Source organism: Pseudophryne corroboree, chromosome 4 (genome assembly GCF_028390025.1).
Source record: "Pseudophryne corroboree isolate aPseCor3 chromosome 4, aPseCor3.hap2, whole genome shotgun sequence".
Lineage (NCBI taxonomy): Eukaryota > Metazoa > Chordata > Amphibia > Anura > Myobatrachidae > Pseudophryne > Pseudophryne corroboree.
The window spans coordinates 365602244-365628712 of record NC_086447.1 but is presented as its reverse complement, the minus strand read 5'-3'; the positions used below and the strand labels follow the sequence as shown (position 1 = coordinate 365628712).

Below are 26469 nucleotides of genomic sequence, written 5' to 3'. Positions count from 1 at the left end.
GGAGCCGGCACCAGGGGGTAGGGACGGAGCTTGCACCAGGGGGTAGGGACGGAGGCACCAGGTGGTAGGGACGGAGGCACCAGGGGGTAGGGACAGAGGCACCAGTAGGTAGGGACAGAGGCACCAGGGGGTAGGGACAGAGGCACCAGTAGGTAGGGACGGAGGCACCAGTAGGTAGGGACGGAGGCACCAGTAGGTAGGGACGGAGGCACCAGGGGGTAGGGACGGAGGCAGCAGGGGGTAGGGACGGAGGCAGCAGGGGGTAGGGACGGAGGCAGCAGGGGGTAGGGACGGAGGCAGCAGGGGGTAGGGACGGAGGCACCAGGGGGTAGGGACAGAGGCACCAGGGGGCAGGGACAGAGGCACCAGGGGGTAGGGACAGAGGCACCAGTAGGTAGGGACAGAGGCACCAGGGGGTAGGGACAGAGGCACCAGGGGGTAGGGACGGAGGCGGCACCAGGGGGTAGGGACGGAGGCGGCACCAGGGGGTAGGGACGGAGGCGGCACCAGGGGGTAGGGACGGGGCCGGCACCAGGGGGTAGGGACGGAGGCACCAGGTGGTAGGGACAGAGGCACCAGTGGGTAGGGACAGAGGCACCAGGGGGTAGGGACAGAGGCACCAGGGGGTAGGGACAGAGGCACCAGGGAGTAGGGACAGAGGCACCAGGGGGTAGGGACAAAGAGGCAGGAGAGTGTGCAGCCAGAAACCCCACCAAATAACACCCCACAGGGACCAGGCCCCCACCGCTTACCATGGACACAGCGCTGTCAGGCCGGGGGGTATAGTCCGATCCGCATGAGGCCGCCAGCATGGAGTCACAGGATGCGGCTAGGGGGGAAAGGAAAACGCAGAGGGGGCGGCCGCATGGTTGAGGAGGGAGAAGAGGGGAATCAGCGGGGAGTGCGTCGGCATCCAGCCGGGGGACCAGGTACCGAACTGACCCCACCTCAGGTACAGCAGCGGAGTTCATCGTGGGGGGGAGAGCATGCGGAGCAGAGGAGGAGGGGAGGGCGGGAGATCACACTGTACATGGTCTCCGCCTCTTCCAAGTTCCTCCCTCCGTTCTGTCCCTCCCACCGGACTGATTGACAGCACAGGACAGGACAGCGCTGCGGCTCACAGCGCATCCTGAGGGAGTTGGGACCCGGCGTTTTTTATTTTTTGTGTCCCCAATATCAATTCCTGGGTAATGACAGGGGGGGCACGGGCCCGAGTGCCCCCCCCCCCCCCCCCCCCCCCCTGGATCCGCCAATGCCTGGGAGTAGCTGAGATGAAACACTTGTAACTCCCAGCAGCACCCTGTCTGTAGCACTGCCAGCCCACATAGGAAGAGAGACACAGTTGGGAACAGATTCTAATTGGCTTATCTGCCCAGATCAAAGGACATAGGGGGCACAGCAGACATATTGATTTATGGTGCACATGGGGGGTTTTCTGAGTACGCGGAAACCCACACTGATATGCCATTTTTTTTTTTTTTTTTTTGCCAGGGACGGAGGTAGCTATGTCTCCTTCTCAGTACAAACCGCAGTCGAAAAGAAACATTTTAATAATAGTCTGAGCAAATAAGTATATAAGAAAAGCACATGCAAATGTAAATTACCCAGGGGTATGGTTGTATTGACAGGCAGAGGCGTTCGCTTGGCGGGAGGGGGCAGGCCGGCGGTGTTGGGCCACCGCTTAGGGGGCGCAGTCCAGGCAATGCAGGCATGACCGGACCATGCAGGGGGTGGGCCGTGGCGGCTGCGTGACGTCACACGCAGCCGCTGCGACCCAGAGATTGACGGGTAGCTCCCTGCTAGTGCGCAGGAGGTGCGCTGGTAGGGAGCTACGCTTCAGGTACAAAAGCATCGCCACCGTGCTTTTGTACCTGTGCGGGGGGGGGGGGGGGGGGGGCAGAGCCAGACATGCGGGCCGCACTAGCCCGGTGCTGGGCGTCCCCCCGCATGTCTGTGAAAGTGATTGTAGGTGTGCTAAATTTAGCAGATCTACAATCAAGTCTGAATTACCCCCACAGATCAGTTGATTATTGAAGTTCTGAATAATAATGGTCACACATCACAGCCACAGGAAGTAATCTATTAAGAGCCATTGAAGCTGTGTATAGGATCACAGCCACAGGCTGAGACACACCCTAAAAATGGTCACGACACACCTGCATTTTTGTTGCCGCTCCCCGTTACCTTCCCTAAACGATCCCTGCCTGTCAATCACTTTGCACATAAGTCCTCTCTCTGACCGCCATCGCTAAACCATTGAGGCACATGCGCAGTGCAACCTAGATGCATGTTCAGAACACTGTTAATCACTCAACATCCTTAAGTATATATATCACATACTGTGTCATGTTCACAAGTTCAACTATATTTTCTTACAATGTATGTAAAAATAAATTTTAGATAAGTTTTTTATATTTCAAACAAATGTTTTACATGTGTTTTTCTTTTTTGCCTCCTGTGAGGATGATTACACAGTGTACTTAATGCTATCTCCCCTAAAACAGCTTCTTTATGAATGTTATCAGTGAAGAAGGGGAAGGGGGGAGAAGGGGGATGGGCTTAGGGGTGGGGGCGGAGACTGTCCAGTTCCAGACGGTTCCATGTTTGTTTCCTGTTTCATCTTGTTATCTGACAATTGGTTTATGTTTTTTTTATTTCTATAGTGAATTGAGTCATCCTGCTTTTTAAGATCCTGCAGCGGTGCATTCCTGATTTTAAAGTTGGACACAACTTGCTCTGTATTATGCAGCATAGCACACATGCTAGCATTTTGCTCTTCTTGGCATGCGGTGAGGATCTGTGTGCACAGTATCTTGCCGCATCTGGTTTATGATCGTTTCTGTAGTGGAAGCTGTAGCTGTTAGCCTGGAGGGTCTGACTCTTTCATCTTCACTTGCAGATGCCTATATCTCATGAGGCTAATCATAGCATTATATTGAGTGGCTTTCATGCCGAGCCTCTTCAGTTTTATTATTCCTTCCCATTGTCTATGGAAATAAAAGACAAGAAGACACTGAGAAGCACACTGTTTACAGCGCTTTTACACTCACTATATAGTGGATAATGTGTGTATGAGATAATTAAATACATGAATTACCTGCATTGATGTTGGCTGGTGCCAACTCCATTAATAGGTTCAGATCAGATGTAGCTCTTATACTAGGAGGCATTGGCTCCAGTGCTTGTCGTTCTCTCTCACCTGTGCTCTTGCCTGGCCGTTCTGCTGCGTGTGATTCAGAGTCACAGTGGCTGGACAGCATTCTCTGCTGACCTTCCAAGGTGCTCCCCGGCCTAGCCTACCCCAGCTCAAAGGCTCCTAGAAATGTGGGGCCCGGGGCAACTGCCCGATGTGCCTATACGTAAAGATGGCCCTGCTGTAGGGACACAAATAGAGTTGCAGAAAAAAATATTTTGAAAAAGTGAGGAATTATTATAACTTGTCAAATAAAGTGACAAATTGATTTTGACAACCTCACACTGCAACAAATTAAAAAAGCAATGAGCTGTTTCAAATTGAAAATATATATAAAAAACCCAGTCCTGATGTAGCGAAATGAACAGACATTCCAATTGGAAGATTAAATGCAAAACAGAAAGGGGTATAAAAGACGTGTTTCTATTTATACCTGTGATGTTTTCAGAAAACATGTGATTAGTGTTAGAAAAATGTGCAGATACTATTATGCATTGCCAATGACAATCATTTTAATGTGAGATTAGGCTGGGGCTACACAAAGCGACCAAGCGGGTCTCTTTCAGCGTGACCCAATTGGCCGGAAGGAGAGTGCACATGGGCACCTATGTAGGTGCCCACACATGTGCTGCAGTCCCGCCGCCGGTGGATCCAACCATAGCATGCTGCGGTTGGGCCGGATGGCAGGATTTCAAACAGAACACATACATTTCACTGTATGTGTTCACACAGTGCGGCTGCAGACCTTCCAACATGACCCGCCCCACTAGGTACAAAATGCTCTGTTTCTGGACTTCCCTCTTAATTTATGATTTACATCACCTGTGTTGAACTAGTTAAATGATAAGAAAGCTGTTTCTTCACAGGTGATGGCAATAATAAATTAAGAGGGAAGTCCAGAAACAGAGCATTTTGTACCTAGTGGAGTGGGTCATGTTGGAGGGTATGCGGCTGTGCACTGTGTTCTATTGAAATCCTGTGTGTCACTGGTCGGATCCTGTTTGTGCACACACAAACCCCCTTCCAGCCAAGCGGGTCGCATTCAGCGGGATCCGCTTGGCCGCTATGTGTGGCCCCAGCCTCAGGGTTGTAAATATTACATTAGTTCATGTACAATAATAAACATTTGATTTCCAAAAAATGAATAAACCTGTGTAATACATAGACCAGAGGTTCCCAAACGCGGCCCTCAAGGCACCCCAACGGTCCAGGTTTTAGGTATATCCATAGCTCAGCACAGATGGTTACATCGAATAGACTAGGGTGCTAATTAAGTCACCTGTGGTAAAGCATGGATAAACCTAAAACCTGGACCGTTGGGCTGCCTTGAGGACCGCGTTTGAGAACCTCTGACATAGACTGTATTTCTTTTTTATATTTTTAAGATGCATATTATTTCTAATGGCTATAAATTATACACATATGTACAAATATGTGTATCCATATTAAAAAGCATTTGAAGCATCAAACTAACATTTTTATATACATTTATACATAATTTGCATTCTCCAATACACATACTGGTTGTAATGTCAATCTTAAAACGGTAAAACAGGTGTAAACCCCCTCCCAGCCTTTCTCATACTCAGCAAGGATAGAGTTAGTGGGGGTAGCTACTGGTTGCTACGGTGATGGAGACAAAACAAACTCCAGGTTTATTCATCCTACGCTGTCCGGTATTGGATTGCAAGAGCATGTACCTGCTGAAGTTTGGAGTGACTGCAAGCATTTGATGCCGGAATGGATTGGGGCTAAATGACAGCTTTGCATTCTTTCCATGCATGCGCCAAAGGCAAGTGCGCACATGGAAAAGGGTATAGTTGTGACTCACACGGGTGAGTTGCGTGGCCAGGCCTTCAGAAGGCATTTGCCAGAATTGCCATATGGCCAGTTCAGCCGTGATTTTTAGATATCAGAAGTACTGGCTTATGCTGCATGCAGAAAGTAACCAAGCAAGAGCTGTAGTTGATAAATACAGGTGCTTCCGACCACTGGACAACAGTCTTTGAGGTAATGGTAAAAGTAGGGTTGTCCATCGAAGCACATGCCATTGATAGTCGAAAGTTTCTCAACATCAACAAAAAAATGTTAATTACTGAATAATTGTGTATCAATATTAAAGACATCGATCATCATAAGTGTAGATGTATGCTATATGTGGATAGTTGAATTTGCATAATTACTTGTTATATGGGAAATGTTTGTTATACAGAAAGTCTGGTAGGAGTCCTATTTATTATTTATTATTATCCTTTATTTATATGGCGCCACAAGGGTTCCGCAGCTTATGTTTGCTGTTTAACATCTTGGCCATATTTCTAAGCTGTTTTTTCTATTTGTTCTTAGTAGACCACCTATTAGGGTGGGAGGCTAATTTTTATCTATGTTTGTACAATAAATTTTTTGTGATTTTACACTATGGTGGCGATTCTTTGTACACACATGTAAACCCGGAGGAATTAATATCAGAAGGGACGGGAAGAAGACAAGAGGCTAGATGCATCATCGCTTGGAAAGTAATAAAATGGAGAGTGAAAAAGTACCATCCAATCAGGTCCTCCTAACTGCCATGTCACAGGCTGTGTTTGAAAAATGGCAGTTAGGAGCTGATTGGCTGGTACTTTTTCACTCTCCATTTTATCACTTTCCAAGCAATGATGCATCTGGCCCTTCGTGTGAGGAAGTTTCACGGCCTTTCTGGTCCCCAGATGTGCATTTGATCTATCACTTACCTGGTAGACAAATTAACGGGTACGAGTTTCCCCATAAAATTTCATGGAGAATATTGTGATGATAATAGACTATTGTGTTTTTATTTTATCTTTTTTTGTGAGTTTCTAACCCCCATTGAAAAGCTTAAATTCTGAAATTGATTCAACAAATTCATATAAGTATTATCTGTGTGCACCATTTGTGTGGAGGTTTCTTTTCTCTTTTGTTATACAGAAAGTGTTTGTTATACAGGAAGTGCATCTGCAGCCATTCTTCAGCATGACTGCAGCTACTGTATTAAAGACACATTTCTCCAGCTCTCCAGAATCCTGTGGTGTTTTGCACACTTTCCACGGTGTCAGAAGTCTGGCTGTGATTGTGTATAGGTCTCCAACATACAGATCTGATGGTTTTCGAAGATGCAATTGTGGACACATGGCTCAAGTTCAAGAAGTAATGGCACACATACTGCTCTGTCGGGATCTCAGGCAAATAAAAAAGGGTACAGACATAGGGGCTGATTAAGACCTGATCGGTGCTGTGCGTTTTTGCACAGCAGCGATCAGGCCTGAACTGAGCATGCACTGGCGCCGTACTGCGTGACAAGCAGAGGCGGTCGCTGGGTGGGAGGGGGTGGACTGGCGGCATTTAGCTGCCATTTAGGGAGAGCGGCCCGGGTCGCAGCAGCTGCGACCCGGGCTGCGACGAGTAGCTCCCTGCCAGCGTGCAGGAGCTGCGCTGACTGGGAGCTACTCTCCCAGTACAAAAGCATCGCCACCGTGCAATGCTTTTGTACTTGTGCGGGGGAGGGGGGGCGGCCCTGACATGTGGGGTGGACTAGCCCTGTGCTGGGCGTCCCCCCGCGTGTCAGGGAAGCTGATCGTAGATGTACTATATTTAGCACATGTACAATCAGTTCTGAATCACCACCAGATACCCTAATCAACCTAGCTGGTGCTGAAGCTGTTGACAAAGTAGACACATTTATCTATTTTAGAGATGAGTGGGCACACTTTTCAGAGAAGTAAGCCCATTTGAACTTCCGAGATCCGAGGCTCATATCTCCCTGCCTGCCTCGGTTCCGAAATCGAGAAAAAAAAACCCACTGTCGGATCTTGCGGATTTACCTCAGGAGCCAGTCCCATTAAATTTAACGGGCTGACAGCTGATTGGCTGAGTGAGCCGTCTGTCATGGCTCTCAGCCATTTAGTGCTTGCTCATAGAGTTCAATGGGCACAGTGTTAGTTGAAGATACCGGTTGCCTCCACCCCCCTCATTGAGGACACCGCCAGCAACCATCCGCTGCCAGCACCCTCTGCTGTGGACATCGACAGAACCCCTCTGCTCACGACACCACCAGCACCCACGCACACAGGATATGCACTCCCAACACTGTGTTATGGGCACTGATAACACTTCTCCCCAACGCATTACAGCAGTGGTACATGCTACATTACAGGGGAGCTATGTGCACCTGTTCATATCGGCACTGCTATCTAAAAGATAGCACGCCGATGTGCAGGGCAATGTATGAACAGTCAGTTGTGCTGACCAATCTGACACCTGCATCGATTTCAACAGCTGCAGGTGGTGTTGCCCTATTTCCACAGCAGGTACAGCGCTGTCCCTGCCTGTGGAGGCATACGGACTCCGGGCTGAACAGGAGATCTTGCATGAGTAGGGAGACCTTGCCCATGCCCAGTGAGCCGGATGAGGGGGAGAGACTCAGTGAATCAGCACTAGGCTGATGCACTGTGGGGAGTCTGGCAGGGATCGCCGGAGGGGAGAAGTTTTCTCTCCCCCTCTCTGGCAGCCTAGATGTTCTAACATATCCGCGATAGTGCTTCCTGCTTTGCCTTGGTAAAGAGGTGAGGCTTGCCGGTAATATACATCTGGTCCTAACAAAAAAGTTTGATGAGATATGCTTATCAGTGAAAAATGTTATAATGGACAGACATGCCTCTTCTGAGAGTATCCAGACATATGCTGAAAGATTGAACAGGGTGACATTTTTGCCACTAAAATAGATAAGGAGAAAAATAATGGCATCTAAATAAAAATTTACACTTGCGCCAAGTGTAGTGTTATGTCACATGACCTCCTCCAGTACGCAAACCCCCAAACACCTATTGGCTGTTCTCACACTTTGGGGGATATTCAATTGTTTGAAAAGTCAGTTGGGTATCTGATTTTTCCTATCTAAAAGACAGGAAAGAACAGACACCCAACCGACTTTTCAAACAATTGAATATCCCCCTTTGAATTTAGTTGCTTACAGATGTTCATGGACATGGCCATGCAGATATTCACAAATTCCCTGCTGCAGTTTTATATAGTGGACAGTAATGTCAAACAGATCCTAGGTTTACCGGACAGTTTAAAACTGGGGTTAATAACTTTAAGTGCAAATATGCCTGTCATGAAACGAGTTCCAGAGTTAAAATACTTTGAAGAAAAGTTAACAGATTATGTAATTGTAATCATGTCACAAGTCCAAGTGATAAGGTGTTATATAGGTATAGTGCTGTTAATATACATAGGAGGATCAGGGGCTTGAGTAGGTAAAGATGCTGCAGCTGGTGGAATTAACCCTCAGTGAGGAAGAAGAGGCAGGGGGGTGAGGATGCACAAGAGGATCTTAAAAGTAGGAGCCCTAAGTTGAAGTAGAACACAAATATTTTATATTACCTGTTAGACATAATTTAAATCATGTATTATGCATGCAGAAGACTTTAGGCATTTCATGCACGGCTGTGATTACTAGGGGTGTGAAAGTGATGTTATTGCTAAGTCCTAGGAGCAGCACCATTGCTTCCCCAAGTCACCCTGCAGCCTGTGGTGCTGACGACGCTATGGGCAGTGCTCTACTTATCAGAGATAGTGGTCCTGCCCCCTAGTTGTGACAACATGATGTTATATGTTTAGGACAGGGGTGGGGAACCTTTTTTCTACCAAGGGCCATTTGGATATTTATAAAATCCTTCGGGGGCCATACAAAAGTTATCAACTTAAAAATGACCCTGCCCCCCAGTAGTTATGCCCCTTAGAGGTACTGAGTGCGCGTGTCCCAAAAATGGGTGTGGCCAATTCAAATGGGACGTGATACACATATGTCCCCAATAGTGCAGTGCCAGATACACATATGCCAGTGCAGTGCCAGATAAACATATGCCAGTGCAGTGCCAGATACACAAATACCCCCACAGTGCCAGATACACAAATGCCCCCACAGTGCCAGATACACAAATGCCCCCACAGTGCCAGATATACAAATGCCCCCACAGTGCCAGATACACAAATGCCCCCACAGTGCCAGATATACAAATGCCCCCACTGTGCCAGATATACATTGCCCTATAGTTCCAGATATACAAATGCCCCCACAGTGCCAGATACACAAATGCCCCCACACCGCCAGATATACAAATGCCCCAACAGTGCCAGATATACAAATACCCCTACAGTGGCAGATATACAAATGCCCCCACAGGGCAAACCAGCCGCTGGTTCGTGAGCCAATCAGAGATCGTGGACCGGCAGCGGTGGCTCTTGATTGGCTGCCGGTCCGCAAGCTTTGATTGGCTCACGAACTGGCGGCTGGTTTGAGATCTTACCCACCGCTGCCGGACATAGTAGCTGCGTTCTCCTCCCTGCCCTGACAGCTGAGACACGCCGCCGCCGGACTGAGAAACGGCGTGTCTTGCTGCCAAGCAAGCGGGTGGCCCGGAACAAACGGCTTTGTGGGTCATATACAGCCCACGGGCCGGAGGTTCCCTGCCCCTGGTTTAGGAGGTAGCGCGAGCACAGTGTGCACTGCTATCCTGTTACAGCGCTGATTTCATGACAAATTGTTACATAATCTACAGGTGTGTACATTTGTCACTTTTGTGCATTTTAAAATTTCATCATCAGAAGTACAGAAAAAATATTTAAACTAAGTTGCTAACTTGTTCCCAGATATAAATCAACCAAAACTGTTTACTGAACCACTTCCAGTTTTCATGCTTACTGCTAATAAACTTCACACAAATAATTGGGTGCATTTGGAAGAAGAGTTTTATCCAAGAATCCTGCATGCTATAGGCCCTCAGAGACAAACTTGTTGAGTTTTGCAATCGAACATGTTAAATTTGTCCCATTATGAATAGACATTAATTAACAATCTTGAAAAACAGAACCTGGATACATATGATTAAAAGAACATAACAGAAATTAATAAAAGTGCTTTAGACATATTCAAAGCCATAGGTGCACTGGTTACTCTTCGCTATTTTCTTGTTAATATGTTATGTTTTAAAGAAGGTTTACTATTCTAACTATTGTTTATAATTTTAGTTTTTTTTTTCTGTGGTTTCATCAAAAGGTCATTGTGTGCTTTAAAAAAACAAACCAATCATTTTTCACGAGCAATTTTACAAACTTTTGTAAAATTATGTGTAGCACATCTGTACTAAGATTAGCCATAAGTTTGATCTGGATGTATCACAAGTAGGTTGATAATGATGACTGACATGTCTTTGCTCTGCAGACAAGGCTGGTTCTAGACCTTTTGTGGCCCCAGGCCAAATGTTTCCTTTGGCGGCCCCACATCCAAAACAGGGACAGTGCGCACCGAAGGTGAAGGTAAAAAATATAGGGGTGTTATCAGGAATCAGCATTCAGTGATGTCTCACTTACCGGCGCGCTGGTGTGCAGGCCTCCGGAGGTCACGGCCCCAGTCTGCGGCTGTATGAGCATCCTGTCTGCGGAGCGCAGTACCCACTATTGTGGTGAACCCCTGAAGTCCATTCTGCGGGTGCCCTCCTGTGTACCGGCCATCTGTACAGCATGGGCGCTGCCATGACACTTGCGGTCAGCTGACCGGAGAGCACCCAGGATTGCTCACTGTGTTTGCTCACATGATCCAAGTATCCAATGACTGCCGACCAGGGGGTATAAGTCCAGAGCATCGGCTCAGTCTCATCACCTTGGACAACGGGTCGCATTGTTGCATAGCGTCTCATGGTTCCAGTTTCCAATCTCCTGTTTCCAGTTTCCAATCTCCAGTTTCCAATCTCCAGTTTCCAATCTCCAGTCTTCAATCAGAAAAAGATTAACCAAGGTTAAGATCAGGCGCAAAGGTGGGCTGTTGTTCTAATTTAGCTGCTGCTGTGAATGCAGGATTAGTCACACCTGTATAATGGAAACAACACACAGAACTAAAATGAAGCAGCACTTAGCATAAATCCAATAAAAAATAATATCTAATTTCAATAAAAATGGCAAATGAAGATGGAAGGATTGAAAGGTCAAATATAACCACCAAATTTAATAAAAAACAGTAAAATGTATGCATAAATCTACACATAAATGAAAAATAAAAACATTTCAGAATCACCAATACGGCTGCTTAAATAATGGTGTCCGTTCCTTATTTAACATGAACTGCAGATAGGTGTAGGGATTGAATAGTAAGGGCTGATGGCACAGTCCTGATGTAACGTTACCACAGAGCCGCCGCTGGAGGTGAAAGACCCCTGAGTAAAGTCCCTTAAAATGGGTAATGATGCCGGGGTCCTCAATCCTCACTAGAGTGCAGTGTCCTCAGTGGAAAGGGATGCAAATGGCCGTCCATGGCAAATCCGTTCACCAGTTGATTCTGCACGGTCATGTTGGAGTCCAATAAAGGTCCGGCCACACAATGAGCAGCTTCCAATGGAAAATGGGTGATCTGAAGTGGCACCTATCGCGTTTCGCTGCAGGTCCTGCAGCTTTTTCAAAGGTCCTTTGAAAAAGCTGCAGGACCTGCAGCAAAACGCGTTAGATGCTACTTCAGATCACCCATTTTCCATTTATGTGTATTTCTATTCATACATTTTACTGTTTTTTTTATTACATTTTGTGGTTATATTTGACCTTTCAATCCTTTCATCTCCATTTGCCATTTTTATTGAAATTAGATATTCATTTTTATTGGATTTATGCTAAGTCCAGTCTTCAATCTCCTGTTTCCAGCGATCTCCTGTTTCTGGCAACTTCAAGTGATCTCTCGGTTCCAGTATTCCTTTGGAACTACAGGTTCCAGCATTTACTTCAGCTCCAACTTCTGCTACAGTCAGCCTCCACCTTTTGCAGTAAGAGACTTTCTTCAGGTGCTATTCATTATCCTCACCTGTGTATGGTTAACTTGCATTCAGCATTGTGCTATGGCATCTGGCACTTAATACAACCACTTCATATGTGTTTCAAGTTGTCTCCTGCTTAACCTTGCTTGGTTGTGTACTTTGCATTACAAACTGACTGTGTGGAGTATCGTTGAGTGATCACCATCTGATTGCTATACTAGTTTCCAGACTAGTTCATTGCCTGTATTTCATTGCCTAATTACTGCACTGGTTTCCAGACCAGCTAAATACCTGTGACTGTTTATTTTATCGTTGTCAGCATTTCTTGTACCATTCATCTCAAGTTTCATCTGCTTCAATTACTGTTTATACTCGTGAGCATTTAATAAACATCATTGCGCACATGCGCAGGAATCTCTTACAGCCTCCTCGGTTTCTCCATCGCACCACCACTGACCCACTAGTGCCCCCTCCGGGGACAGACATAACCACAGATCTGACAGGTGTTGCTTCATGGGAAGGGGCATGACCACACAGTAGTACCCCTTATACACATTATGCCATGTTGGAGCCCCTTACACACATTACACGACAGCAGAGCCTCATACACATTTTGCCAAGTAGCGCTCTTATACACATTACACTAGGTAAAGTCCCTTATACACAGTACACCAGGTAAAGCCACTTTATGCACATAATGACACGTAAAGCCCCTTTTACACATTAAACCAGGTAGAGCCCCTTTTATTTATGTAATGCCAGGTAGCGCCCCCTTTTATACATGTTATGCCAGGTAAAGCCCCTTTTATACACAGCTTACGCCAGGTAGAGACCCTTATACACATTGCGCCAGTCAGAGCCTCTTATACAAATTGCACCAGGTAGAGCATCTTATACACATTGCACAAGATAGAGCCCCTCTATAGAGAGTGTGTGTGTGTGTGTGTGTGTGTGTGTGTGTGTGTGTGTGTGTGTGTGTGTGTGTGTGTGTCTGTTTATGTATGTGTATGTATTCCACCCGCCCCACTGGCTGTGACCCCATCACTCAACATCTAGCTATGGCAGTAGATTCCTGAGGCAGGCAGTGGGTGGGCGCACGCAATTCAGATGGCACTGGTGGGGTGACTGCAACTGCATCCTCAGTGCCCCAGGCACCAACCCTGCTAGACCACACCTAAAACCGCCACTGTCTGCAGTGTCATGCACTGTCATGCCCTGTATTTGATTTTGCACATATTTGAAAAAACTTGCATTTTCCAATACATTTAAAAAAACACAAGTGTACAGTTTTTTTCTTTACTGTACTGTATATTCAAGGCACTTCTTTATGTTCAACTGATGCCCTATTTGTGACAGAAATGCTACAGTGTGCATTGGGGATCTACAAAAACTAATTGAACAGGGTCTGGGAAAAGCTAAGCATTACTTTTCCCTGTCCCTCCTATGCTTCAGTAAGAGGGTAGTATGCAATGCATATACATTGCTCCATAGCTCAGTGATCTTCGTATTAGTGTCTGTCTTTCCATTATGTGGAGAGATTGGAGTAGATAGGAGGGTAAACGTGTATCCAGACTAGACTAAGGTTTACCTTGGCAAATGGAAGCCCTATTCAAAGTCTAATAATTTTCAATAATTTTTTAGATATATTCTCTAGCTTAGAGTAGTTAGGACTGACATTTTGGCTTGTTAATAATAATAATAATAATAGAGGAAGTAATATTAAAAACATTTTCTATATTCTGTCCTTATTTATTTTACCAAACACATTTAAATATATCAGGGGCGACACAATGTTTTTAGGTTAGGAGGGGCTAAGATATAAGATATAATTTAATTTGGGCGGTCCTAAATTGCTGAATGGCTCCCCCTCAGGGGCAGCTGGACTTACCCGCCACACCTCCTGCCTAATCAGATAGTCGGTGGTAGTCAGGTATAAAGAACGGAACACAGGACCACCAGGTAGCAAAAGCCAACGTTTTAATGCTGGCACATCTTAATCAGGGCAATACAGAAAACATGTTGTACTTACGGGAATAGTAAATCACATTGTTGGTAACTGTTGGGTCGGTAACATTGTTGGTAGCTGTTGGGCAAATGCATATATGATGATGGTAAAGATATCTTTTATACTGACCCAACAGTTACCAACAATGTTATTTACTATTCCTGATATATAGACATGATTCTGTTGTGGATTGGTACTAGGGATTCCCTATGTGACCTTATTGATAAGCATAATGCTAGTACTAGTCCAGTCAAACTTACCTGTAAAATGGATGACTATATAGATTTTTTTGGATGTGAAAATTATTAAAAGCGGTAGTACCTTCAAAAGTACATTGTTCGTCAAACCCACAGACCATAATTGTTAGGCGCCGAGGGTCCGCTCGTCAGTGCGGCCCGGCGCCTAGCAACTAGGGACGCCGCATGCGGACAGCCGCCGGCTCCCTAGCAACGCTAGACGCCGGGCGCACGGAGCCGCACAGACCCTAGCAACGGGGACGCCACTGTCGGACCGCGTTCCCCGTTGCTGGGTCTAAGTTAATCACCTCACTGGTTCCTGGCCGTGCAGCATGCAGCTGCACGGCATGTTGTAATTAGCCCTGTCTGGCTCCTGATTGGAGGGCTTCCATTTAAAGGCACTCTCAGGACTTCTCACAGACGCCGGTTATAGCTTCCTGTTTGCTGTGTCAGTTGCAGAGAGTTTTCCAGTCCTGTTCTATCCGGTCGTTCCTGTCCTCAGTGATCCAGTACTCGGAAGTTGTCATCCTTTCCTGGAGTCCAGACCGAGCACCTTTAACATCCTGTGGTGTTCGTGAGTCGCGGCGTAGCCGTGTGTTGCGGCTTGACCGCTTACTATTTATTATTTGGTTATATTGTGTTTCGGAGCCTTTTGCGGAGGATTCCGCTCCCACAAATCCACTCTGGTATCCAGCGGTGCTGGATAGGAGTAACGGATTAGTGGATTTTTGGTTGTCCTTTTCCCTGGCGGTTTGTCCGCACATACTTCTGGTTTAAGTTAGTTAGCTTGTAGCCCCTGGCCTGGTTGCTGAGTCAGAGGGCTCCTTGTTATCACCCTGTCTCGGATTTCCCTTTGTCTCCCATTAAGACCTGAGGGGGCATTGGAGTTGGGCAGACATAATCCGCCCTTCAAACGCGGCTGCCATGGGCTCAAGCAACCATAGTCTCGCAGGGGATTTCTGATTACACGGGCGAGACAACGGAGTTAGGGCGCCAGGGGTTACTAGGCTTTCCCGCTCCCGTAACCAGCATTTCCTTCCAGTACTCTGGCCTCTGTCATAAGATCTCCTCTGGTCAGAAGTACTGGAATCATAACATTATAACCGGCCAGACCAAAACTTAAAATTTAACAGGGTTTGATTTTTTCCCTTATTCAGTTTAGAAGATTTGTCGGCCTCATGAATCCCACTGGTTTAGGGCCAAATCCTGGCCAGCTTCTAGTTAGCCAGATTCAAGAACTTACTCAGATGGTTCAGGATCTTTCCCTTCGGGTGAGGTCACAGGAAGATCTTTTACGGACTTCCCCGAGGGTCGTTCCTGAACCGAAAATGCATTTGCCTGACCGTTTTTCTGGTGATAGGAAGCAGTTTTTTAATTTTAAAGAGTCTTGTAAACTTTATTTTCGTTTAAGACCAGTCTCCTCAGGTACGGAATCTCAGCGGGTCGGAATTATTATTTCTTTACTTCAGGGGGATCCCCAGACCTGGGCTTTTGGTTTAAGAACAGAGGATCCGGCATTGTTGTCTGTAGACGCCTTTCTGGGGTCTTTAGGGCTATTGTATGATGACCCTGATAGAGAGGCATCCGCCGAGAGTCAGTTACGTGCTCTCAGACAGGGTAGGAATCCCGCAGAGATTTATTGTACGGAGTTTCGCCGTTGGTCGAACGACTGTGGATGGAATGACCCAGCCCTGCGCAGTCAGTTTCGCCTCGGCTTATCTGAGTCTATAAAAGACAGTCTCCTTCAGTATCCCGCTCCTGAGACTCTCGATAAACTCATGGAGCTTTCTATTAAGATTGATCGTCGTCTCAGAGAGCGGAGGGCTGAAAAAGGAGCACCTGTCGGGTCTACCCCTTGTGTTTTTTCCATTCCTGTGGACATAGAGGAGCCCATGCAGATGGGTCTCTCCAAGCTGTCTCCTGAAGAAAGAACCAGAAGGCAAAATTCTGGTCTTTGTTTGTACTGTGGGGGTAAAGGACATTTTGCCCGTAATTGTCCGAGCAAGTCGGGAAACGCCTCGACCAAGTGAATTGTGAGGGGGTTCACTTTGGTCTGCAGCTTATCTCCTCGAATAATTCCCTGTTAGTCCCAGCTAAAGTTTCCTTTGGCAGCCTCTGTTCTTCGGTGTCGGCTTTCGTTGACATTGGAGCTGCAAGGGAACTTTATGGACTTAACGTGGGCCAAGGCCTTAGGTATTCCTCAGTTAACCTTGGGTAGGCATATCACCATGCATGGTTTAGATGGGAGTCCCTTATCCAATGGGGTTATTTCTCTCTGTACACCCCCTGTTCTACTTTCGGTTCGAGCTCTTCATTCCGAAAAAATTGAATTTTTCCTTACCCATTGCCCAGCAGTTCCAGTGGTTCTGGGTCACCCTTGGCTGGCCTTTCATAATCCCATCATTGATTGGCAGTCGGGGGAGATCTCACAATAGGGTACCATCTGTAATAAGGAATGTATTACGCTTCCCCTCAGAATTGCTGCTGTCATTCCCGCACCCATTCCTGTGGAATACCAGGATTTTGTTGATGTATTTTCCAAGGGCAATGCGGACATTCTGCCTCCCCATCGGCCTTATGATTGTGCTATTGAGCTAATTCCTGGTGCCACATTGCCAAAGGGAAGGTTATATGCATTGTCCGGACCAGAAACTGTGGCCATGAATGAGTATGTTAAAGAGAGCCTAGGGAAAGGATTTATCAGGCCATCTAAATCCCCTTTAAGTGCAGGCTTCTTCTTTGTGGAGAAGAAAGATGGATCACTCAGACCCTGCATTGACTTTAGAGCCTTGAATAAGATCTCAGTAAAAAATACTTACCCTTTGCCGCTGATTTCTGTCCTCTTTGATCAGCTACGTTCGGCTGTGATTTTTTCTAAGATTGACCTGAGAGGAGCGTATAACCTCATCCGAATCAAGTCAGGAGATGAGTGGAAAACGGCATTCAGTACTCAATCGGGTCACTACGAGTATCTGGTTATGCCATTCGGCCTGTCTAACGCTCCGGCAGTTTTCCAGGATCTCATTAACGATGTGCTCCGTGATTTTCTTGGAAGATTCGTAGTCGTCTACTTAGACGATATTTTGATCTATTCTGACTCTATTGAACAACATGTTACCCAGGTGCGTCAGGTTCTTCAAAAATTACGTGAAAATCACCTATATGCCAAGCTGGAGAAGTGTGAATTTCATGTCACGGAGGTATCCTTTTTAGGGTACATTATTTCCCCTCGGGGATTCTGTATGGAACCAAAGAAGCTCCAAGCCATCCTTAGTTGGGCGCAACCCACCAACTTAAAAGCAATTCAGCGCTTTTTAGGGTTTGCGAATTATTATAGAAGATTTATTCATTCTTTCTCCGACCTGGTTGCTCCTATTGTGGCACTGACTAAGAAGGGAGCGGATCCAACCAACTGGTCACGTGAAGCTGAAGTATCTTTTCAGGCCTTGAAACAAGCCTTCATCTCAGCCCCAGTCCTCAGACATCCCAACCCAGAATTGCCTTTCATTGTTGAGGTTGATGCCTCGGAGGTTGGAGTAGGGGCTATCCTGTCTCAGAAGGATCCGGACTCTCTAGAATTACATCCTTGTGCCTTTATGTCCAGGAAATTCTCTTCTGCTGAATCCAACTACGATGTTGGTAACCGGGAATTACTGGCTATTAAATGGGCTTTCGAGGAGTGGAGGCATTGGCTTGAGGGAGCAACACATACCATTTCAGTTTTGACTGATCACAAAAATCTTCAGTACATCGAATCAGCTAAACGGCTGAATGCCCGGCAGGCTCGTTGGGCTTTATTTTTTACTCGTTTCAAGTTTTTTATCACCTTCAGGCCAGGTTCCAAGAATACCAAGGCGGATGCCCTGTCACGCAGTTTTCTTCCAGTTCATGATAACAGTCCTGTTACTCCCATACTTCCGTCTTCAGTCATTAGGGCAGGTCTCACACAAGATTTATTCACCCAGTTAAAGCAGCTTCAACATCAAGCTCCTGGAAATACTCCTGCTGGTCGTCTTTATGTCCCTGAGTTTTTGAGAGCAACTGTTTTGACTGAGTTTCATGATAGCAAAGTTGCCGGGCATCCGGGGATCTCTAAGACTTTGGAATTAGTCTCCCGCTCAGTATGGTGGCCTGGTCTTTCCAAAGACATTAAGGAGTTTGTTTTTTCTTGTCAAATCTGTGCACAGCATAAAGTTCCCCGTTCCTTGCCTATCGGTCAACTTATGCCCTTAAATGTTCCTCTCAGGCCATGGTCTCATATTTCCATGGATTTTGTGGTAGACCTCCCTCTGTCAGCCGGATGCCGAGTCATATGGGTAGTAGTGGACCGTTTTAGCAAGATGGCCCATTTCATTGCTCTTCCCCGACTGCCATCTGCCCAGGGATTGGCAGTTTTGTTCCTCCGCCATGTTTTCAGACTCCATGGATTACCCACTGATATTGTTTCTGATCGGGGTCCACAATTCATTGCACAATTTTGGAAGTCTTTTTGTGCCTCATTAAAGATGAAATTGTCTTTAACGTCCGGCTACCATCCCCAATCCAACGGGCAGACTGAGCGAGTTAATCAATCATTAAAACAGTATTTGCGTTTGTACTCGGCCAAACTCCAAAATGATTGGTCCGAGTTTCTTCCTTTGGCGGAGTTTGCTTACAACAATGCCTGTCATTCCTCCACCAATGTGTCTCCATTTTTTACAGTTTTCGGTTTTCACCCCAGGGCTAATTCCTTTTTTCAACATTCCTCTGTCTCCTCGCTGACCTTGACCTCTCATCTCAGACTCATTTGGAGAAAAGTGCACCTTGCTCTCAGAAAAGCGGCATTTCGGGAGAAAAAATTTTCTGACAGGCTCCGGCGGCCTTGCACTTTTAAAGTAGGAGATAGGGTATGGTTGTCGACTCGCAACATTAAACTTCGACAAACCTCAGCCAGATTGGGCCCCACATTTATTGGACCATTTCATATTATAAAAAAAATCAATCCAGTTGCTTTACGGTTACGTTTACCAAGAACTCTCCGGATCGGAAATACGTTTCATTGCTCCTTGTTGAAACCATACGTTTCTTCCAGTAGATTTCCTCGAAAGGTCTCTCAGGGGAAATCACCAGTAGATGTACAGGGTCAGCAGGAGTTCTTGGTGGAGAAGGTTCTCGATTCCAAGTTGTCCGGGGTCGGCTTTATTTTCTGGTACATTGGAGAGGTTATGGTCCAGAAGAAAGGTCTTGGGTCCTGGATAAGGATCTCCATGCCCCGAGGCTCAAGAGGGCATTTTTTCGAGAATTTCCTCAGAAACCTGGCCTTAGGGGTTCCTTGACCCCTCCTCAAGGGGGGGGTACTGTTAGGCGCCGAGGGTCCGCTCGTCAGTGCGGCCCGGCGCCTAGCAACTAGGGACGCCGCATGCGGACAGCCGCCGGCTCCCTAGCAACGCTAGACGCCGGGCGCACGGAGCCGCACAGACCCTAGCAACGGGGACGCCACTGTCGGACCGCGTTCCCCGTTGCTGGGTCTAAGTTAATCACCTCACTGGTTCCTGGCCGTGCAGCATGCAGCTGCACGGCATGTTGTAATTAGCCCTGTCTGGCTCCTGATTGGAGGGCTTCCATTTAAAGGCACTCTCAGGACTTCTCACAGACGCCGGTTATAGCTTCCTGTTTGCTGTGTCAGTTGCAGAGAGTTTTCCAGTCCTGTTCTATCCGGTCGTTCCTGTCCTCAGTGATCCAGTACTCGGAAGTTGTCATCCTTTCCTGGAGTCCAGACCGAGCACCTTTAACATCCTGTGGTGTTCGTGAGTCGCGGCGTAGCCGTGTGTTGCGGCTTGACCGCTTACTATTTATTATTTGGTTATATTGTGTTTCGGAGCCTTTTGCGGAGGATTCCGCTCCCACAAATCCACTCTGGTATCCAGCGGTGCTGGATAGGAGTAACGGATTAGTGGATTTTTGGATGTCCTTTTCCCTGGCGGTTTGTCCGCACATACTTCTGGTTTAAGTTAGTTAGCTTGTAGCCCCTGGCCTGGTTGCTGAGTCAGAGGGCCCCTTGTTATCACCCTGTCTCGGATTTCCCTTTGTCTCCCATTAAGACCTGAGGGGGCATCGGAGTTGGGCAGACATAATCCGCCCTTCAAACGCGGCTGCCATGGGCTCAAGCAACCATAGTCTCGCAGGGGATTTCTGATTACACGGGCGAGACAACGGAGTTAGGGCGCCAGGGGTTACTAGGCTTTCCCGCTCCCGTAACCAGCATTTCCTTCCAGTACTCTGGCCTCTGTCATAAGATCTCCTCTGGTCAGAAGTACTGGAATCATAACAATAATGTACTGTTGTGCCCGCAAAGCTTTCACCCTAAATCGGTATGCAGAGGGCTCCCCTTTTCACAATTACTCCGTGTTAAATGGATATGTGGTGATGAAAATGACATGCTGCTGCAGTTGGACCGTATGGTTGAAAGATTCGTTGCCAGGGGTTATGATCGCAACTTATTAATAGCTACTAAGTACAAAGTTATCTCTATCCCTAGGAACAAGACCCTCAAACATAAGCCTAAAAAATCTCTTCCTAGCAAAATCATTTGGCGTAATAGATATAATACCTCCAGCGGAAAGGCAAGAGGAGCTGCTAAGTCATTCTGGCATATTATTTCTTCAGACAAAGAATTACCTACCCTAGTGAATAAAAAACTTATGACCAGTTTGTCCAGTGGTAAAAATATCCTTGACCATCTTATACATAACGATATTACTAATTTTGGTAAACATGCCGCTAAATCTTTCTTAGGTACAGTACACCTAAAGTTGGTTGTGTAAAATGCATTGGCTGAGTAACGTCAGGGCCGGATCTAGAGGGGGGCGAAGGGGGCGACCGCCCCCCCTAACACAGTCATAGCCATGCCCACTTTTGAGCAGAAAAGAGCTCTCCTGGGAGAGCCTGAGGCAGAACGATGTGCTGCAGCTTATACCACAGCAGCACAGAGGAGCCAGGAGAGCAAGGGTTACAGAGCATATGCCCCTCCCTTGCAGGTGTGTGGGTACTAGGGCTAATAAATACAATTACCCCATAGCACAGTCACATGTACATAGAACAATTACAAAGCTCTATCTCAGTCTCACTCAAAAAATTTCAGTCAGAATTGAGAGGAGGAGTTAGGATTGCAGATGGGAGGAGTTGGGACTGTAGAGGGAGGAGTCAAGATTAAACAGTAAACCGCCCCCCCCTAAAGAGAAGTCTAGATCCGTCCCTGAGTAACGTGCAGCTATATCCAAACAGGTAACACTATTAAACATACCTACACTACACCCCTAAAACTTTCAAAATCAGACATTGTTTATCCTGTGCCTCCAAGCATGTGGTTTATGTTTTAATTTGCCCATGTGGCAAATATTATGTAGGTAAAACTAATTGTGAATTTAAAGTAAGGATGGTACAACATAGACAGGCTATATGGGCGAAGGCACAAGTGATCAGACTGTCGCGAGACACTATGATACTATGGGAGACTCACCTACAGCAATTAACATAAGATCATTGACCATGTTAGAGAAGGCATAGGCAAAAGCAAGGTGCGGGGGAAGGGGGGGGGTTTCCGGTTGCCCAGAAACCCCCTCATCTTGGCCAGTGGCTCAAATTATGACAACAATAGCAACAGTATATAATACGATTAGTAGAGCAGCTGTTACATTATGCAGTTTAAGGGACGGAGCAGAGCTGGTGCACATGCCCAGTGGTTGCCACTTCTTCTACCAAGTTTGCTGTGTGTGTGGATCTCAGCCCCCAATCAGTGTACTTGACCAGAAAGTAGCTACCAGGAAGAAGAGACAGGAGCCTTACCATGAGGCAGGAGAATGTATATGTATAATATTAGCTAGATATGTTTGTTACAGCCTATACTATAGATCATCTATAGTGTTAAACATAAATACTGTATTCCATACAGTATCCAGTGTATAAAAAGACTAATGTTTACATTAATATCAGGATCGTTACTAGGTTCTTCTACTGCTCTTCAAGACTCCTGCACTTGCTCCATGTTCCGCAGAGTGGGAGATTATGAATTGCATTTGGAAACTCCCCTCTACAAATCCTGTGCTTGCCATTGGGAGGTAACAGATCTAAGTTATTGTTACAGCAACAGGCAAAATGGATATTTCTCTAACGTCCTAAGTGGATGCTGGGGACTCCGTAAGGACCATGGGGATTAGCGGCTCCGCAGGAGACTGGGCACAACTAAAGAAAGCTTTAGGACTACCTGGTGTGCACTGGCTCCTCCCACTAAGACCCTCCTCCAGACCTCAGTTAGATTCTTGTGCCCGGCTGAGCTGGATGCACACTAGGGGCCAGTGCCGTAACTAGACTTTTTAGCGCTGTGTGCAAGTAACCGCAACGGCGCCCCCCCCCCCCCCCCCTGTCATGTTTTGAAATGAATGCTACCTCTCCCCCCCTCCCCATCCCTTCCTATAATTCACACACCGCTAGTTACGCCACTGCCAGAGCGGCAACTAGACATTTTGGTGCCCTCTGCCAGAAAGAGAATTGCCCCCCCTCCGTTAGCCACATTACACTGCATGGTCACATTACACAGCACGGTAGCGTCCGCCAGTTACATTACACAGCACGGTTGCGTCCGCCAGTTACATTACACAGCACGGTAGCGTCCACCAGTTACATTACACAGCACGGTTGCGTCCGCCAGTTACATTACACAGCACGGTAGTGTCCGCCAGTTACATTACACCGCACGGTAGTGTCTGCCAGTTACATTACACCGCACGGTAGCGTCCGCCAGTTACATTACACCGCACGGTAGCGCCTGCAGTCACATTACACCGCACATTAGCGTCCATTAGTTACATTACACCGCACGGTAGCGTCCGCCAGTTACATTACACCGCACGGTAGCGCCTGCAGTCACATTACACCGCACATTAGCGTCCATTAGTTACATTACACTGCACGGCAGCGTTCATTAGTCACATTACACCAGACAGTAATACTCCAAATATATATATATAGTTTTATACCATAGCAGAAGAATATTTACACACAATCTTATGTATTCAATTTACAGGGGACATTACATGAATGTATATGCAGTTTTGGGGTTTGTTTTTTTACAAAATCTCTGCACTAGTAGTTTATCTAAAAAGTCACAGAGAGAAAGTCCAGAATTTCCAAACACAAGAAAGTATTTTTTAATGTTGTTTTACTGAAATAAGTAGTAACTAGCAGCACATACCTACAATATAAGCAGCACTTGCACGAGGGGTGGGAGGGAATGGAGGGAGAGACTTCACTTGCTGTGATAAGCAGCAGCTGCAGCCGTCGTCTCTCCTGTACCCGGAGGTCAGTGTACAGTGCAGGAGAGCAGGAGGAGGGGGGGCGGAGCAGAGCCCAGCAGCACACGGAGGACGGAGAGACTCACACACACAGATTGCCCAGCGCTGCTTGCTCTGCCTGTGATCTATATTAGCAGCGCTGCCTCCGGCGGGGAAGGAGCCGGGCGCAGCGCTACTAATATACTGTACACTACAGCGGGCAGCGCAGCAGCTAATCAGTGTGGATGCTGATGGTGCGCCCACAGCGCGATTGCGCTGTGTGCAATGCCCCCTCAGCACACACCTAGTTACGGCACTGCTAGGGGCTCTCCTGAGCTCCTAGAAAGAAAGTATATTTAGGTTTTTTATTTTACAGTGAGATCTGCTGGCAACAGACTCACTGCAGCGAGGGACTAAGGGGAGAAGAAGCGAACCTACCTAACAGGTGGTAGTTTGGGCTTCTTAGGCTACTGGACACCATTAGCTCCAGAGGGATCGACCGCAGGACCCGACCTTGGTGTTCGCTCCCGGAGCCGCGCCGCCGTCCCCCTTACAGAGCCAGAAGCATGAAGAGTCCGGAAAATCGGCGGCAGAAGACTTCGGTCTTCACCAAGGTAGCGCACAGCACTGCAGCTGTGCGCCATTGCTCCTCATGTACACCTCACACTCCGGTCACTGATGGGTGCAGGGCGCTGGGGGGGGCGCCCTGAGGGCAATATATGACACCTTGGCTGGCAAATCTACATCATATATAGTCCTAGAGGCTATATAGATGTAAAATAACCCCTGCCAGTATTCCAGAAAAAGCGGGAGAAAGTCAGCCGAAAAAGGGGCGGGGCTTCTCCCTCAGCACACTGGCGCCATTTTCTCTTCACAGTGCAGCTGGAAGACAGCTCCCCAGGCTCTCCCCTGTAGTTTTCAGGCTCAAAGGGTTAAAAAGAGAGGGGGGGCACTAAATTTAGGCGCAATATATGTATACAAGCAGCTATTTGGGGAACAATCACTCAGTTATAGTGTTAATCCCTGCATTATATAGCGCTCTGGTGTGTGCTGACATACTCTCTCTCGGTCTCCCCAAAGGACTTTGTGGGGTCCTGTCCTCAGTCAGAGCATTCCCTGTGTGTGTGCGGTGTGTCGGTACGGCTGTGTCGACATGTTGGATGAGGAAGGTTACGTGGAGGCGGAGCAGAGGCCGATAAATGGGATGTCGCCCCCTGTGGGGCCGACACCAGAGCGGATGGATAGGTGGAAGGTATTAACCGACAGTGTCAACTCCTTACATAAAAGGCTGGATGACGTAACAGCTGTGGGACAGCCGGCTTCTCAGCCCGCGCCTGCCCAGGCGTCTCAAAGGCCATCAGGGGCTCAAACAACGCCCGTTACCTCAGATGGCAGACGCAGATGTCGACACGGAGTCTGACTCCAGTGTCGACGAGGTTGAGACATATACACAATCCACTAGGAACATCCGTTACATGATCTCGGCAATGAAAAATGTGTTACGCATTTTCTGACATTAACCCAAGTACCACATAAAAGGGGTTTTATTTTTGGGGAGAAAAAGCAGCCAGTGTTTTGTTCCCCCATCAGATGAATGAATGAAGTGTGTAAAGAAGCATGGTTTCCCCCGATAAGAAACTGGTAATTTCTAAAAAGTTACTGATGGCGTACCCTTAGGGTGGATAAGGCGCTCACACGTTTGTCAAAAGGTGGCACTGCCGTCTTAGGATTACGGCCACCTTGAAGGAACCTGCTGATAAAAAGCAGGAGGCGATCCTGAAGTCTGTATTTACACACTCAGGTTATATACTGAAACCTGCAATTGCCTCAGCATAAATAGTGCTGCTGCAGCGTGGTCTGATACCCTGTCAGATAATATTAATATGCTAAGACAGGGATAATATTTTGCTAACATTGAGCATATTTAAGACGTTGTCTTATATATAAAGGATGCACAGAGGGATATTTGCCGGCTGGCATCCAGAATTAATGCAATGTCCATTCTGCCAGGAGGGTATTAGAAATCCGGCAGTGGACAGGTGATACTGCATTTAAAAGGCACATGGAGATTCTGCCTTATAAGGGTGAGGAATTGTTTGGGGATGGTCTCTGGGACCTCGTATCCACAGCAACAGCTGGGAAGAAAAATTTTTACCTCAGGTTTCCTCACAAAAGCCTAAGAAAGCACCGTATTTTCAGGTACAGTCCTTTCGGCTTCAGAAAAGCAAGCGGGTCAAAGGCGCTTCCTTTCTGCACAGAGACAAGGGAAGAAGGAAAAAGCTGCACCAGTCAGCCAGTTCCCAGGATCAAATATCTTCCCTCACTTCCTCTGAGTCCACCTTATGACGCTGGGGCTCCACAGGTGGAGACAGGTGCGGTGGGGGCGCGTCTTGGGAACTGCAGGGACCAGTGGGCTTGCCCACAGGTGGATCCCTAGATTCTGCAAGTAGTATCATAGGGGTACAGGCTGGAGTTTGAGACGACTCCCCCTCGCCGTTGCCTCACATCAGCCTTGCCTGCTGCCCTCGGAGAAAGGTAGTACTGGCGGCAATTCACAAGCTGTACTTCCAGCAGGTGAAATCAAGGTACCCCTCCTTCAACAAGGCCGGGGTTACTATTCCAAAATGTTGTGGTACTGAAACCAGACGGTTCGGTGAGACCCATTCTAAAATTGAAATCCTTGAACACTTATATACGAAGGTTCAAGTTCAAAATGGAATCGCTCAGGGCGATTATTGCAAGCCTGGAAAATTTCAGGGTATCACTGGACATCAAGGATACTTACCTGCATGTCCCTATTTACCCTCTTCACCAGGTGTACCTCAAAATTGTGGTACAGGATTGTCATTACCAATTCCAGACGTTGCCGTTGGTCTGTCCCCGGCACCGAGGGTATTTACCAAGGTAATGG

The 26469-nt window shown here is 47.1% G+C and overlaps 1 long non-coding RNA gene across 1 annotated transcript in view; it reads left to right on the top strand.

Moving 5' to 3' along the window:
- Positions 1–26469, top strand: part of LOC134909561 (uncharacterized) — a 309906-nt gene that overhangs the window by 104416 nt on the left and 179021 nt on the right. The gene's annotated exons all lie outside the window — the stretch shown is intronic.